Below are 15,211 nucleotides of genomic sequence, written 5' to 3' on the forward strand. Positions count from 1 at the left end.
GTAACAGGATGAAGATAAACGATAAATAGGAGTCACAAACATTAAAAATTAAGTTGAGGAGATATACACAAATTGGCCGCAATGTCACTGAGATCTCTTAAAATTTATATAAAGCAAGAAATCTAACATTTTCTAATAAATATGAAATTATTTCTTTCGTTAATTTTATACATATTTTTTATCTAAATGTTTGAATGTGATTACAAAAGGCATAAAGTTACTAAGGTTTGCACATATTAAATCATATATTAAGATATTCTATCCAATTGTTTCATAAAATGATTTTTTATCGGTTTCAAGTGACAGTATTTTGGACTATCTGAACAAAACATTCAGAGATTTAATAATTTATCCCCTAATTGGTTGGAAGAGTTGAAGACTGCAAGTACTTCACCTAGAAAGACCTTATAACTATAAGTTTATTAAGGGTACCAATTTTTAAGGGTATCAACATCTAGTACTTTAATAACAGACGAGATTATTGGTTCCCGCTATGATAATTGGCTTATTTACAAATGAATTAGAGGAAAAGTATTATAAAAAATGTTAAGTGTATTGCTTGAAACCATCAAACAATATATAAATCTATAAATTATAGATTTTTAGCGGTGGATACAAATTTTAAGTAAATTTTTCATAAGATGATAATCATTTATGAAGAAAAAGTAATCAATTTCTATAAAACGAAATTATTTGTAATTCATATCAGCTTGACAATATTTTCTTTCATCTTATCTTTTTTTTAAATTTAATACTCAATCTCTTTATATGCAAGCTACCACTGACAATTTTATGAATGTAACTACCCCAAAGAAATTGAGCAAAATATACTCCAACACAAATAAAAATGAATAAAATAACAAACAAATATAAGGTTTATTAGAAAAAAAAAAAAAAAAAAAAGACTTAAAAAAAACTAAATTTATTTTACATTTATCAACCTTGGCATCATGTTAGTGGTTAATAACGCCCGATAAAAATAATCTGTAATTAGCGTTCAACAAAGTTTGGTAAGGAAAATTTTATTAAAATTGTTTGTTACGGCGTAATTATGTTTTGTTTATTTTAATAAATTGTTTAAAATATATCAATGAATTGTTTTTATCTTAATAACTCTTTAATTATTTTAATTAATTTTTTATCTTAATAATTAATATCGATCTTTAATTATCTAATATAATTTTTACTTTTCGTAAACGTTTAAAAACTATTTTTTTTCACATTAATATTTATGGTCATATTTAAAAAAAAAAAATTAATACCGGCGTCATCAGCAACATGACGCCATCATAATAATGATAGTGTTGTTTCGTAATGTTAGTGAAAAATAAATTACATTTTTTATAGAAAATTCGGTAAATAAGATCATAACACTAGGGCGCTACTATCGTCCTAGCTTTTAAGAATTGTTGGCTTTTAAGAGTCCATTATGTTAATGATATGAATTTTGTTTGCTTTTACTAGTAGTTCTTCTTCTTGATATTTGTAACGCTATTACATTTCATTTATTCAAATAAAACATTATACAGAATGAATAATATCCAGTCTACATCAATGTATCATATAATATATAAAATGACTTACAATATTCTGTTTTGTTATAAAAAAAAAAACTTAAGATTTTAGGGTCTACGATCTTGTTGTTTAATAATAATAATAATTTTTAATATTAATGAATTTTTCATTAAATTTCGAAGTCACAAGCATTGTTATATAAAAATGAAATAAGAATAAGAATTGAATAGAATACATTATTAAAAGAATTGAATTATTAAAGAAGAAATGGCTTAATTTTCAGCTGGATATTAAAATACATATATATTATTAAGTATAATTTAAATGAAATAACAATTTACGCAATACAGTTGTACTGATTTATCCTTTTTTGAATGGACGCCAAGCCCATGTAAGTACCTTAAGCGCATTCAGAGGCTTAATGGCAGGCTGCTAGCCTAGACAGAAGACGGCTGTTCGCGGCTTACTCCGTTTTCTCACCGGTCTTGACAGGTTACACCATGGAAGTCACGTTCATCGGCCACCGCTGCTTCTTTTGTTTCCCCCCTCGTCCTACTGATTTTTTTTTCAAGACAATACGAGAGCCTTTAATAATACAACTAACTATTCGAAGTCGGAACACATAAAGTGTAATTGTTTTCGTGTTGCCAAGCGATTTGCTTCACTACTCAGTCACTACTACTACTACAACTCACAAATGAAAAGATCTGTCTGCGCAGTAACATCGACATACACACACACGCGCGCGCGCGCGTATTACCCAACGGAATGTATCATTTTCTTTTTATTATAGAAATTAATGCCTGCATATTTCATTCATGAGCTGTAAATGTATTTTATTATAAATTTTTTATGCTGATTATTATTTCAAAATGAAACAGATACGCTATCACGATATACAGCACATTCAAAAATAACTTTCTACAGATATTGTCATTTTTCTTATCCAGAACTGTTAGCTGTTTCTTTTTTTTTTATTAGGTGACTTTTACATGTATTTTAATAATAATTAAATCGCGTGTCAGTGAACTAAGCTCTGTTCAATACTAGGCCGACTGGTATCTTCTTCATAAAACGTTTCGACCTAGTTATAAATACCCTTCTATTAAAATATTCACTTGATAATATTAGCGATAACAAAACAATACAATTTTTTATAAAATTAAGATCATATATATTAACATATATATATTAAGATCATATATTTAACATATCAACGTTATAAATGTTTACTTTAAAACATACTTCAAAACTGACTTATCGTGGTTTAATCGATTACTTCGTATTGATAATCTAAAATATAATGGAACTTCCAAATTTTTATTAAATTTAAGGAAAATTTTAATAATTTTATAAAAAATAATTAAAAATCATAAAATAAAAACATGTTTATTTTAATTATTTCACTGATGATTTATTTGAAGTGTGAAAGAGTGAAAATCTGGGAAAAGATCCATATTAGTGTTAAACACCGATAAATGACGGTTTGAAGGATGTAAAAAAGCAACAGTAAAAGTCAGTAGAAAAAAATTTCATTAAAATACAAAATAAAATAAAATCATTAGGACTGTAGTTATACATCCAAACAAAATTACAATGAAGTTGTAAACCGTACGGTAAGAGTCTCACAGATATCATTTCTACCGCTCAAAAACAAAAATTTCTGTAATGTAAATTAAACTGGTTTTAACAAAACTATACTAATATCAAAAAAGGTAAGACACTACATTTCTATTATCAAAATCTGTTATTAATGTAGAATTTTCTATAAAAAAAAATACATCTTAAATATATATAATAGACAATAGATATACATTAATAGATAATAAACAATGTTTAAGCGTTTCATATAATAAGCAAAAAAAAAACGACAAATTTGTTACAAAACTCTTACCCGCCCAATTTCATTTATTAAACAAAAAATAATCATAAGATTTGTATTATTTCTGTAAATGTGATATATATTATTCGTTGCTTAATAAGTCAAATTGGGTGGTTTTGTGACAAATTTTTCTTTTTTATTCTTATTATATGGAATGCTTAAACATTGTTTATTATCTATTATTGTATATCTATTGTCTATCACATATATTTAACATGTATATTTTTTTAAAGAAATTCTAAATTAATAACAAATTTTGATAATAGAAATGTAGTGTCTTACCTTTTTTGATATCAGTATCGTTTTGTTAAAAACAGTTTATTTGTAATACCGAATTGTGTTTTTTGTGTGGAAGAAATGACATCTGCAAGCCTCTTACCGTACGGTTTACAATTTCATTGTAATTTTTTTTTATATCACTGCGTTTTGTTTGATAATTCTTTTATTTTTTTATGAATTACCGATTGTTATCTTATGGATTTATTATTAAATTTTATTACCTTTCTAGAACAAACAAATTGAATTTCACGACCAATTTTTTTTGTTGATAGTCATATTCACTTCATACCATATTTTTCCTTTTTTATTAAAACTAGTATAATGACCTTTACGAATCAAAGATCCGTGATATAATATTGCACTTATTACTTTATAAGTGTAACCCTCCATTTCCATCGCTAAATTCGATTTTACCAGTCGAATTTATTTCTGTTTTATTTATTCCTTTTTTAATAAAACTGGTATAGTCTCTTGTAAACTAATACTTTTATTTTTTTTTAAGAAGTGATGGTAATTAAAAAAATTGTTTCAACTTCAGTACAATCATTTGCAAAAGAGCATTTTTTATTAAAACAAGCTGTAGTATATTTTCTTTTAATTTTTATTATTTCAAGTACATTATCAAGTTTTTGTACGCTATTTAGTACGATCAAGTACGGCTGTCTAGCGGCGTGATTCGTAAAGGTACATTAAAACAATGAATAGAATGATATATTTCAGTCCCGCAGTTCATAAAATGGAAAAAAAGTCTAACAAAATTCGAGTTATTTTTTGAAAATATTCTTTATTAAAAATCTAATTGAACTTAATATAATATTTTCATGCTTGTTTTATTTTCAGGCCGTGTTTAGAACCTGTAAAGTTACTTCGTTGACTTCGTCGCCTCTTACCGACGAAATTCTAACGAACTCCGTGATATTATAACAGTTAAAATATTATTTTTTCTTTTATGCCCAGTTTTCCATGTTTTTCCGGATTCAGATTAAACAAACTTTTTGAAATTTTTAAATATCCCTTCCCGCAACCAATTTAGTATAGTTGCAATTAGTACACATAAAAATAAATTAACCATAACCAACTATTTCAAATTTCATTTCTGATCTTATTTTTATAAAGTTACTATATATTTTATCTGAATACCACAGAAAAAAGTGTAATCCTAACTGCAAAAAATATATTATACTTGTAATCTTAAAAAATCTTTAATCATGTGTAGTATTGAGGTAAAGAGCTGCTCAGGTTTAAATATCATGAATTATATTTTTATAAAATGTATAATACTATTAATTATTGCTCATTACAATATTTTAATCCAAAAAAATGTAAAATTTTTTATCTCGCAATTATAATCCCATTTGATGTAGCTACATTCAATATTTTATCTACTGCTAAAGAGTATTGCTATCTGTCTGTCTGTCTTTTAGGTAGGTATCATAACCTGAAGGTTTGTAGATGACCTGATATGATAAGCTTTGTCAGAAGTGAAACGAGATGAAGTATTTTGTTTGAATTATTTTTCGATTGTTTGTTTATACTCAATTAAACTAGATAAAGTTTATTCAGTTTGTAAAGCTAAATTTATTAGTTTTGGAAATCAAATTGATAGAGTAATTTACGTTAGGTATCTTTGAAATATCCACGGTTTTTTAAAAAAAAATTAGAAATTAAAATAACTATAAAAATAACTCTAAAAATTAAAATATCGATAAATTAAAACGTTAGAGAAAATAAAATATAGATATGTACACGTTTACGAAGTGCTTACCATCTCATGAGAAAATTATTTTTTTTATGTTTAGTCCTATGTAACTATTATTTTTAGACATTGCCACTATAGATAGCTTAAAGATAAATTCCATTCAATTTTGGGATCATAAAAATATTATTTTCATGAAATTTTTGTGATAGGTATTCTATTTCACCATTTATAAAAATTATAAGAAAAGTTTTACCAAAAAAAATTCTTTTTTGAAAAAATATACACTTAAAAACATTTGACGTATGATTTGATTCATCATTCAAAATCCTGTAACAGGTTCTAATAGTTCTAATGATAAGTTTTATTGGTTGGACCTACCTATAAGTAATTATTAAACAATATTTACTTTTCATGAATATATTACTTTCCAAATTTCAGCGATAATTAAATAAATTTTCATAGAACAGAAGCCATTAGTGTACAAAATTAAAGTTAATATTTATAGAATGCGTCTGGATATTCTGAGTTACGAAGAAACAGTCTAAGACAAACAAAAAATACGCCTGTGAAACTCATACACCCTGAGAAATAAGAAAATAATGGCCTGTAATAACTGCTTACTCAACTAATTTTCATCCGAAAGTAATTCAATAAATCACTGACTTTTTGTTTTCAAACAACCAGACCGGTTTTTATAACACGAAGCAGTATTTGAGTTGGTTGTGATACTTGATGTAAAGAATGCGTTCAACTCGTTGCGCCGGGGTGCCGTGTTCGTGGCCTTAAGTGAACGGTGGTGTACGGCAATGGTACAAAGGTACTTTGAAGAAAGACGTCTGCTTTACAATTCAACGGACTCACAGCTTTCTTTTCCGATCACGTGTGGGGTACCTCAGGGGTCAGTACGTAGTCAGACGTTATAGAACCTGGTGTTTGATGGGGTGCTCCGGCTGAGGTATCCTCGAGGTGTTGTACCGGTGGCCCTTGCTGACGATGTGGCATTGGGAGTATGGGCGAAGGTTTATAAGACGTAACAACGGCGGCCAATGAAGCTATCAATCTACTGTAGCGCTGGGTAGTGGGCTAACCTTGTCTCCTGAGAAAACAGCATTCATCTGTCTGACTGGCAGACGTCCTCTTTCTCCGATCCGGATTACGATAGGAGCATTAGTACCACAGGTGGAGTCGGTGAAGTATTTGGGGGTATGGCTGGACCGACGGCGTACGTTTTCCGTACACGTGCGAGAGACATCTGATCGTGCAGGAGCGATGGTACGGGCGCTGAGTAGGCTCCTAGGCAACGTACAACTTCCGATTGGATGCCTGGGGGGCCCCCAGTCATACAAAAGGAAGTTGTATCAAGTTGTATATGATCAATTCTGTTCTGCTGTATGGAGTCATTGTTTGGTCGAAAGTTCTAGAATGCGATCGAAATCATTGACACAATCACAGACTCTATGTTATCAGGAGCAGGGAGGTTTTGTGCGGTAACTGACTTTGTGACACGGTTACTCCAGCAAAAATTCAGGGAATATGGAACGACGAGGGTTGAGGGACAGCTCCCTGCGGAGCTGCCGTTCCTCTGTGAGCTTCCACGGATGGGCGGCAGTGATGAGGCACTGGAACTCTCTCATCCGTTCGCGAAAAAGAACGACACCCGATGTGAGTACCCTGCACAGGGTGCTCTTACTAGAAGCATTGGCATCAAGACCGTGTCCCGGCTCCTGGGATGGGGTCCAGCAACGACATTGATGGGCTTGGATACCCCGCCTTAGAGGTTAGAGGCAGACAATGAAAAACCTAATCAGCGGGCTGAATTGTTGGGCTAGACTTATAGCCGGCGGACGGGGAGGCCGTTTGAGTAGTCAATCCTCTGGGTTGTGCTTTGCTTTATTATGGTTCCGACCCAGAGGTGGTAGGGTGAAAAAAAAAAATATTTGAATTTATTTAAAAACATTATTTGACCATGATACTGAATTTAAGCCATTTAGATCTACATGTTCTTAATAAGAGAAAAATATTAAAAGATATGATTAAATAATAGATTTTAATGATTGTTCTGTAAAGAAATTCTATTTTACTAGGTACTCTATTGAGAATCTCTTCGAGTAATATCTTTTAAAGATTATAATACAGGCTTATGTATGTATATTTTATTACCTTATACGTTTGTAACATATATTATAAAATATATATATGCTACCAGATAGCTTAACTTCATAATAGATGAAGAGTTGTGGCACCGGTATAACCAAGAGCCCGTAGAATTGCAAATTAACAAAAGAAAGTGGCAGTGAATCAGCCACACTCTTCAAAGGAGGCTGGTGAGGTGGCTAAGGAAACCCTTGAGTAGACTTCTGCTGATAGGCTGAGAAATAATTGGAGGAGGAAATTGATGGTAAAGTTGAGGGAAATAAGAAAGACCTGGGAGGAGATCAAGCGCGAGGCGTCCAACAGGATCAGGTGGAGAAAAACAATGAGGCCCTATGGAGTTGTTAACGGTATTAAGAAGAAAAAGAATGTGCATATAGAACACATTGTGGTTAAATTGTAAAAAACCACAATAGAATTCCGCTTTGTGGCCTTTTTGAGTTTCCCAAAACACGTTGTGGTCGTTCATGACAGTACCACAATACGAATTTCGCGTTGGAGATTGAAAAAATTAAATGAAAAAATTATTTTTATAGATTAAATTTTTGAATTAATAATCTTAAATATAATTAATTTTTTCTCAGTTATTTAGTAGAAATTGCTGTTAAATTATACAAAAATAAACGCAAAATTGAATATTCTACATGACAATAAATCTATTAATTTCATATTAACGTAATTTTATAAAATCCATTTCTAACATTTTTATCGTATATTACACAAAAGAGTAATATTTTTGTAATCAACAAAATTCGAATTTATTATTTTTTTAATTTATGAAATACATTTGTAAATTTCAGTATTTTTAAAAAGCTGATCTTTTTTTCTTAAGCAAGCAAAATTTACGAATCAATTCGCGTGGGCCTTATTACTCCGCTCACTATGAACACATAAATGAATATTTATACGCTGTAGTATAAAGGTATAATTAATTATTAATGAATATTAAAAAAAAAAGAAAAGATTTTTAAACATAAAAATAACTGAATTATTTAATTAAGATTAAAATAAAATTTACCGCCTTATCCTAAACAGCTTTATCCTAAGTACCGTAGGGTTTAATTAATCATAGGCTATCCTACAGGTTAATATTTTTATAGTTCTATACGTTAATAGCTACTTTAGAAAAATTACTTACAAATTAAAGAGCGAACAAAATAATAATAATAATAATAATAATAATACAGCTGTTAAGTTAAAATCTTAAAATAATCTTTTCAGTTTATTAAACCGTGAGCGCGCGTATGTGTGTGTTAGGCTTAGAGCCTAATATAATTATTTTCTACCTATAAAATTAATGAAAATTGTTGTAATATTTCGCCTAAAACCAATGTGTAATCATCTTATTACTTCCACATCGGTGGTATTATTATTATTAAATTAAAGTAGCTTAACTTAATACGATTTTAGCTATAATCTGTTTTTTATCACTTTAAATTGTTAAAAAAAAGTATTTAAAAAAAATCATAAAATAAAATGAAAAAAAAATTAAATATATAGTTAGTCTACTTTTATAATCTTAACTGAAGAGGTTAGCCTACAGAAAAATAAATTTAAAAAATTAAATCAATCGATTCTGCTATTATGATAAATTAAATGATTATTAATAAAAATTACATACTATTAATGAAAATAAAATTTCAATAAAAATAATCTGGTTTATTCTTGAATTCAATTTAAGAGTAATATAAATTAATATACTCTTATTTTTTAATATTTTTCTTTTTTAATATTATTATACTAGCCTACAATTTTTGTTTTTATTATTAACGTTCCTTAATTACATAAAATTCAAGCGGGACTGTAAATTTTGTTACAACAACACTAAAAAAAAAAAAAAAAAAACAGATTTTGACACTTTTCCAAAATTTTAACGACTTCTTGTCTACTCTGGCCATGTTTCACCTAGAAACCCGTTAATTTTGCATGTTATGTTGAATCTTTGTTGTAATGTACCACCTAATAATATAAACAAACAAATATTATGTGACAATATGTTACACAAACCTTATTTGTAGGACATATTTTTACTTAAATATAGTTAAGAGTTATATTTATGTTAGAAATAGTTTAGCAGTTTCAATACATTTTTATGTTTTCATTTTTATTTTTCAGACTTATTTATACTTAGTATCGCTCGTAAAAGATTTCCAAGAATTAAAATTCTTGGAAATATTTCAATAATAAAAAATAGATATTAAAAAAAAAATCAATATTCAAGCCATAATAAATTTAATTTGTATCAGGTATTTTTTAATACTAGTTAACGTAAAAATTTTCTTGATTTAAAGTAAATTTATTTTATATTATTCAGTCTAGGCAAGATCTCTATTTGACCCCCGTTGGATTCGTTATCCTCATGGTTGTAAGAATAATACTGATAAATAATTATTATATTTATTAACAAATATTAACACCTGAATAGCTCTCTTTCCTTTATCTATCGTTTCCCTTATTCGCTTAGTATTTATTACAGAAATGCTCTGATACCCCCCTCCCCGTCATAACCACAAGAGGGCTAGGGCCTCGATCCTTGGCTTAAAACCTTCCCTGGAATAATAGGAATGTATCCTGAAAATTATTCGGTTTCTTATTAGCGTTATGCCCGGGCGCACACACGTACAAGCACACACACACACACACACACACACACACACACACACACACACACACACACACACACACACACACACTAAACTTTTATAATAAAATAGATTACACAATAAAATATTTATATAAATTTATATATTAAATGTTCGATTTAAAATTAATAAAAAAATAGATAAAAAAAACTTAAACCACTCTTGTACAAGTATTAAATGCACTAAAAAGTAGAAAATAAAATATATGATGTAAGCACCACATGACTTCCTTGTACGCCTCTTAAATTACATATACTCATTTCTTTAAAATGAAAATACATAAAATTTTATTTCATTAATAACTTCTGATATTTTATCATGTTTTTTTTTTTTATTGTTATTATTAAATTATTATATATCGTAAATTTTTTTTTACAATCAAAGGTTAATAATTATTAATAAATCAACATATTTAAATAAAAAAAAGCTAAAAAAGAAGAACCTGAAGTCTGATTCGAACCGATCTGCCTTCCCCTTGTAAGATCCAAATATTTCATTAATTAAAATTTCGTTTGGCTATAACTCTGAAACCATTGAAAATAAGTACCACTTATGATATATCGTTGAAATCTCTCAATGAGAGCCTATTACTGCAGTTATAAAAAAGTAAAAAATCCAATTTTTTTTGGATTTTGGGCTTTTTGGACAGTTTTGGTCAGTTGATTGCAATCAAAAAGGGAGGTGCACAACTAATTGTTACAGCAGTCCTAAATCCAAAATGTCAACATCCTACGGCTAATCGTTTTTGAGTTATGCGAGATAAATATGTACATACGTACAAACGTCACGTCGAAACTAGTCAAAATGGATTCAGGGATGGACAAAATGGATATTTCCGTTGAAATCTGAAAAACCGATATTTTCCGCCATCGCAATACAAATATATTACACAAATATGTAAAAAAGTTTTTAAAACACCGCTCTTAAATTAAACGCACTAAAAGGTAAAAAATAATTTTAAGACGGTATCTCAGAATGGATTCGACAACAAGCTTTGATGGTGACATGTAAGATTATGTGAAAGTCTAAAATAATTTTTTGCCTTTTAGTGCGTTTAATTTAAGAGTAGTTTTAATTTTTTTTTTTATATATATTTTTTTATTTTATACTTTTGAGTCTTGATAAGTTTATACATTACGCTGCGCTAGCGCACAGGTTTGAGCGTATTTAGAGAAAGATCGGATCGGTAAGTTTTACGGTGGGTGAATGCAATCAAAATATTTAACGTTTTAATTTCCGGATAACCAAGATCCGGTCGATCAAGAGTGTATCCGATGCGTTAAACAGTTACCGCTCGACCTGTTTGAATCGTGAAAATCGGACGACTGGTTGTCGAGATATTACGGTGGCACTCGATTGCACCCCTTCCCCAATTTCCGAACGGCGCCCCGGGGACACTTAAAAATATTGTCATCCGACAGGTATTAGTAGGAGTGGATGGTGTATCGTTGAGGGAGATTTAAAAAGGTTTTCAGAGCGCTAGGACCGATCGTTTGCGATTTTCGTCCGAAAATTCGGATCCGGTTAAAAAGAACTAAATTTTCCCAAAACTTCGGTCACTACTGTAAAGAATTTCTAGTAACAACTGTACACTTTTTTATTATAAAACTCATAGCGTATTATCATTTACCTCCAGTCGGTTGTTATAGTAGATAGAGTCCTACGTTTTGGTAAAATTATATATTTCAAACGTGTGTGAATTTTGGATCCAAGCTTACGGAACCGGCTAGGCTATCTTTCACTAAGAAAATATGCATGTAAACGAGTTTGTATAAGTTCAAGGGGAATATTTTCACTTAATAACTTAGCAACTTAGGGGAATCTTAGCGACTTGAAAATGTTGATAAAATGTTTTGTCATCAGAAGCAACCTGTACGCAAAATTTCAGAGCGAATGGCTTAGCGGAAGCGCTTTAAAATTCCACTGAAAGGTTCTGTACCATGAATTTCACTTACTGAAGCTATATGTGAAATACATCTCACAAACATAGTCCAATAGCAAGTTAATACAAGAGTGGCAAAAAGTGATTGATTTTTTATTGTTGGTTTATTTTTGTTTATTAATAATTTCATGATTCATTTTGAGAGGTTTTAAGTTATTTTTCACTTTTTATGACTCTTTTTCATATATTACTTTGTTATGGAGCTTAATGATACTTAAATATTACAATTAAAATAATTTTTATGTTTATGGAACAAACGATGTAAACTGTCGGCCATTTTGTTTTGTTTTAAATCATAATTTATTCACCGCCATTCATACCATGTAAATAAATAAATAATTACCTATTTTAAGAAAATTGCTAAAGCTATTCTGGAGTTGCAGAGTTTAAACAAAATAAACATACCAGCCAAACCTTCTATTACCCGATTCTATTATCCTATTACCCAATGTAATAGGATAATAATTTATTTATTTTAAATACTTTATAACAGGAATAAAATCTTGTCAGTAAAAGTCTATATCAATTGTTAACCTATCTGTTTTTAAAGGAGAATGTAACACTTCAGTATAATTTGGATATATAAAGTTCTAATGCTCCTTTCTTAAAAGTGAAGCACTGTCATGGGAAAAGAGAATAAAATTATAATTTAACTAATTTAATTAAATAAAACGTTGCTAATATTTTTATTAAAAAGCTAATGCATTAGTTGGAAAGCTAAGCATTATTTATTAAAATATTAGGTAAACATTAATAATTGAAAGATGTACGGAACTGATTTGTCTAGTAAAATCAATAGATACAGCTGTGTCACAGAACTGATAAAAATGTTAAATTTATCTACAAAGAGAAAGTCTCTCATCTCAGCAATTATGAATTTTTTTAATCTTTTCATAAGTTTGATTTATAGTCAGTCACATATTGTAAATTGAAAATATTTTTTTATTTTTAAGTAATAATTTATATATTTACCAAGTAAGCTAAAGTTTGTGCGTAGAAATATAAAATCGATATTTTGTAACGTATGAAAAATTCGAAATCTTTACGGGATTACCAAAAACGGAATCATCCGAATTTAAAGCTAAGACGCTACCACTCTGCCGTGGATATCTTTACTTTTATGATTTTTTTTTTTAATTATAAATAGGGTTATTAGTTCCAATCATAAATGCAAACAATATTAGGAAGTTCATGTATTAATTTCATTTCAAAGTAAAGTTTTTAGTTCTAAAATATAACTGTGAAAATTCTTATAAATATATTGATGTACGGTTTATAAAATTTATACTAATGTATAATTATAAAACATAATAAAAAATTACTTTATAATATTTAAATAATATTCTAAACATTAGGAACAACAGAAATATAAAAATATTAAAGAAAATGCTACGTAGATTTTATAATTCTTTGCAAAAAAATAAATAAAAATAATTTTTTAAAGTTACCATTAACTTATAGTAAATAATCTTAATTGTCATTATTAAAAAAGTAGCATAAGAAGTAACTACCTAAATGCTGGATTAGTATTATTTTGGCCATATATTTTTTTTGATTATATATTATTTTGTCTATGTGTCTGTACATTGAATTATTTTTTATGTAAGAAAAACCATTTAGTTTAATGGCTTTTTATTACATTAAAAATTATTAACGTCTTCAATAATTACATATGAGAAACAGAAGTCGGTCGGTCGGTCGTTCACAAAATAGTAATCCAATACCGTTTGATTTCTAAAGATATTTAATATTAGTAATATATATATATATATATAAATAATTATTTTGTTAATAAAAAAATATGTGTTCATTACTGTTAATTATTGCTTCCGTCGTTATAAATTTATACTGATACAAAATATAAGCTAATTTGGATGGTAATTTGGTAATATAATATGATTTTTACATCAGAGTAATTTTAAAAAAACATATAAACTATTTCAAAATGCGGTAAATAAAATTATCATCTAGTCTATGATTTAGTTTATTATAGTTAAATTAATAAGTTTCTAACATGCACATTCATGTAAGTCTCTCTACAGATCTATTCGAAAATTGTGTTTGTAGACTTGTAAAAAAGTTGTTAATAGCGTTTTGGTCCCGCTTTTTCTATGATAAACTTTACTTAATTTTTTTATGAAAAAGTTATAGACTAAAAAATATTATAAACGAAAACATTATAAATTAACCTTTAACCTGATTTTTGTTTGTAAAACGTTGAAGGATAATTGATAGTCATGTAAGGAACTTTAAATGGGATTTTAGATAAATTTGAAAGTAGACTATACTGGTTTATTATTCTTTTAATGTACACTGTATATTTATGAGAAATATGTATTTTTATATCATTAAATTATTTTTATCTCTATAATTACTTAGTATTGTAAAGTAAACTAATAAAATTTTTAGAAGAAGTTCTTCTCCCCTTAATAAATAGGCTTATTTTTACGTCCAACTTCGAAAGGTACTTATACGTTTTTGCCCATTAAAAATTAAACATCCTTGAAAATTATGAATTTTTATTAAAAAAAAATAATGGGTAAAAATATAAATAATTTCGAGTGGTGTGGAAACTGTCATGGGAGCTTTATGAAAATGCTTTGTGTATGTGTGTTTCTGGATGTGTGTGGGGGGGGGGGGGTGCGCGGGCTTGTGTACATCCACTATATTAAATAAATATTTTAAAATAATTTTTTCGTTTTTTATTAGTGAATTTCATTTTAAAATTGACTTGCATTAAGTTTCTCTGATTAGTATTTCTAAAGTAGGCCCCGTTAATTTCAAATGCTTTAAAGGAAACAGTGATTTTTTTTAATACTTACGTGAAAATTATCTTAACATTTTAACAGTACTTACAAAAGACTTTAGAATTCTATATAATAATAAAGAAAAAAAATTGTCAAAATGATTTGAATTTTCAAGTTTTGCGTAGGAAGTGTAAGAAATATTTTTTTTGGGGATAGTGTTTAATCTTTAATTTTTTTATAATTTGTTTTGTTTGTTTTTTCATTGAAAATTTGTTTTCTGAATACCTAGTTAAAACCGTCCCATTTTGCTGTTTGATTTTTAATAAACTTCAAAATTCTTACGTTTGTATTTAG

At 28.3% G+C, this 15,211-nt stretch overlaps 1 long non-coding RNA gene across 1 annotated transcript in view; it reads left to right on the top strand.

Moving 5' to 3' along the window:
- Positions 1 to 15,211, top strand: part of LOC142319494 (uncharacterized) — a 493,718-nt gene that overhangs the window by 361,965 nt on the left and 116,542 nt on the right. The gene's annotated exons all lie outside the window — the stretch shown is intronic.

This window comes from Lycorma delicatula, chromosome 2 (assembly GCF_047948215.1).
Source record: "Lycorma delicatula isolate Av1 chromosome 2, ASM4794821v1, whole genome shotgun sequence".
NCBI classification, from domain to species: Eukaryota; Metazoa; Arthropoda; class Insecta; order Hemiptera; family Fulgoridae; genus Lycorma; species Lycorma delicatula.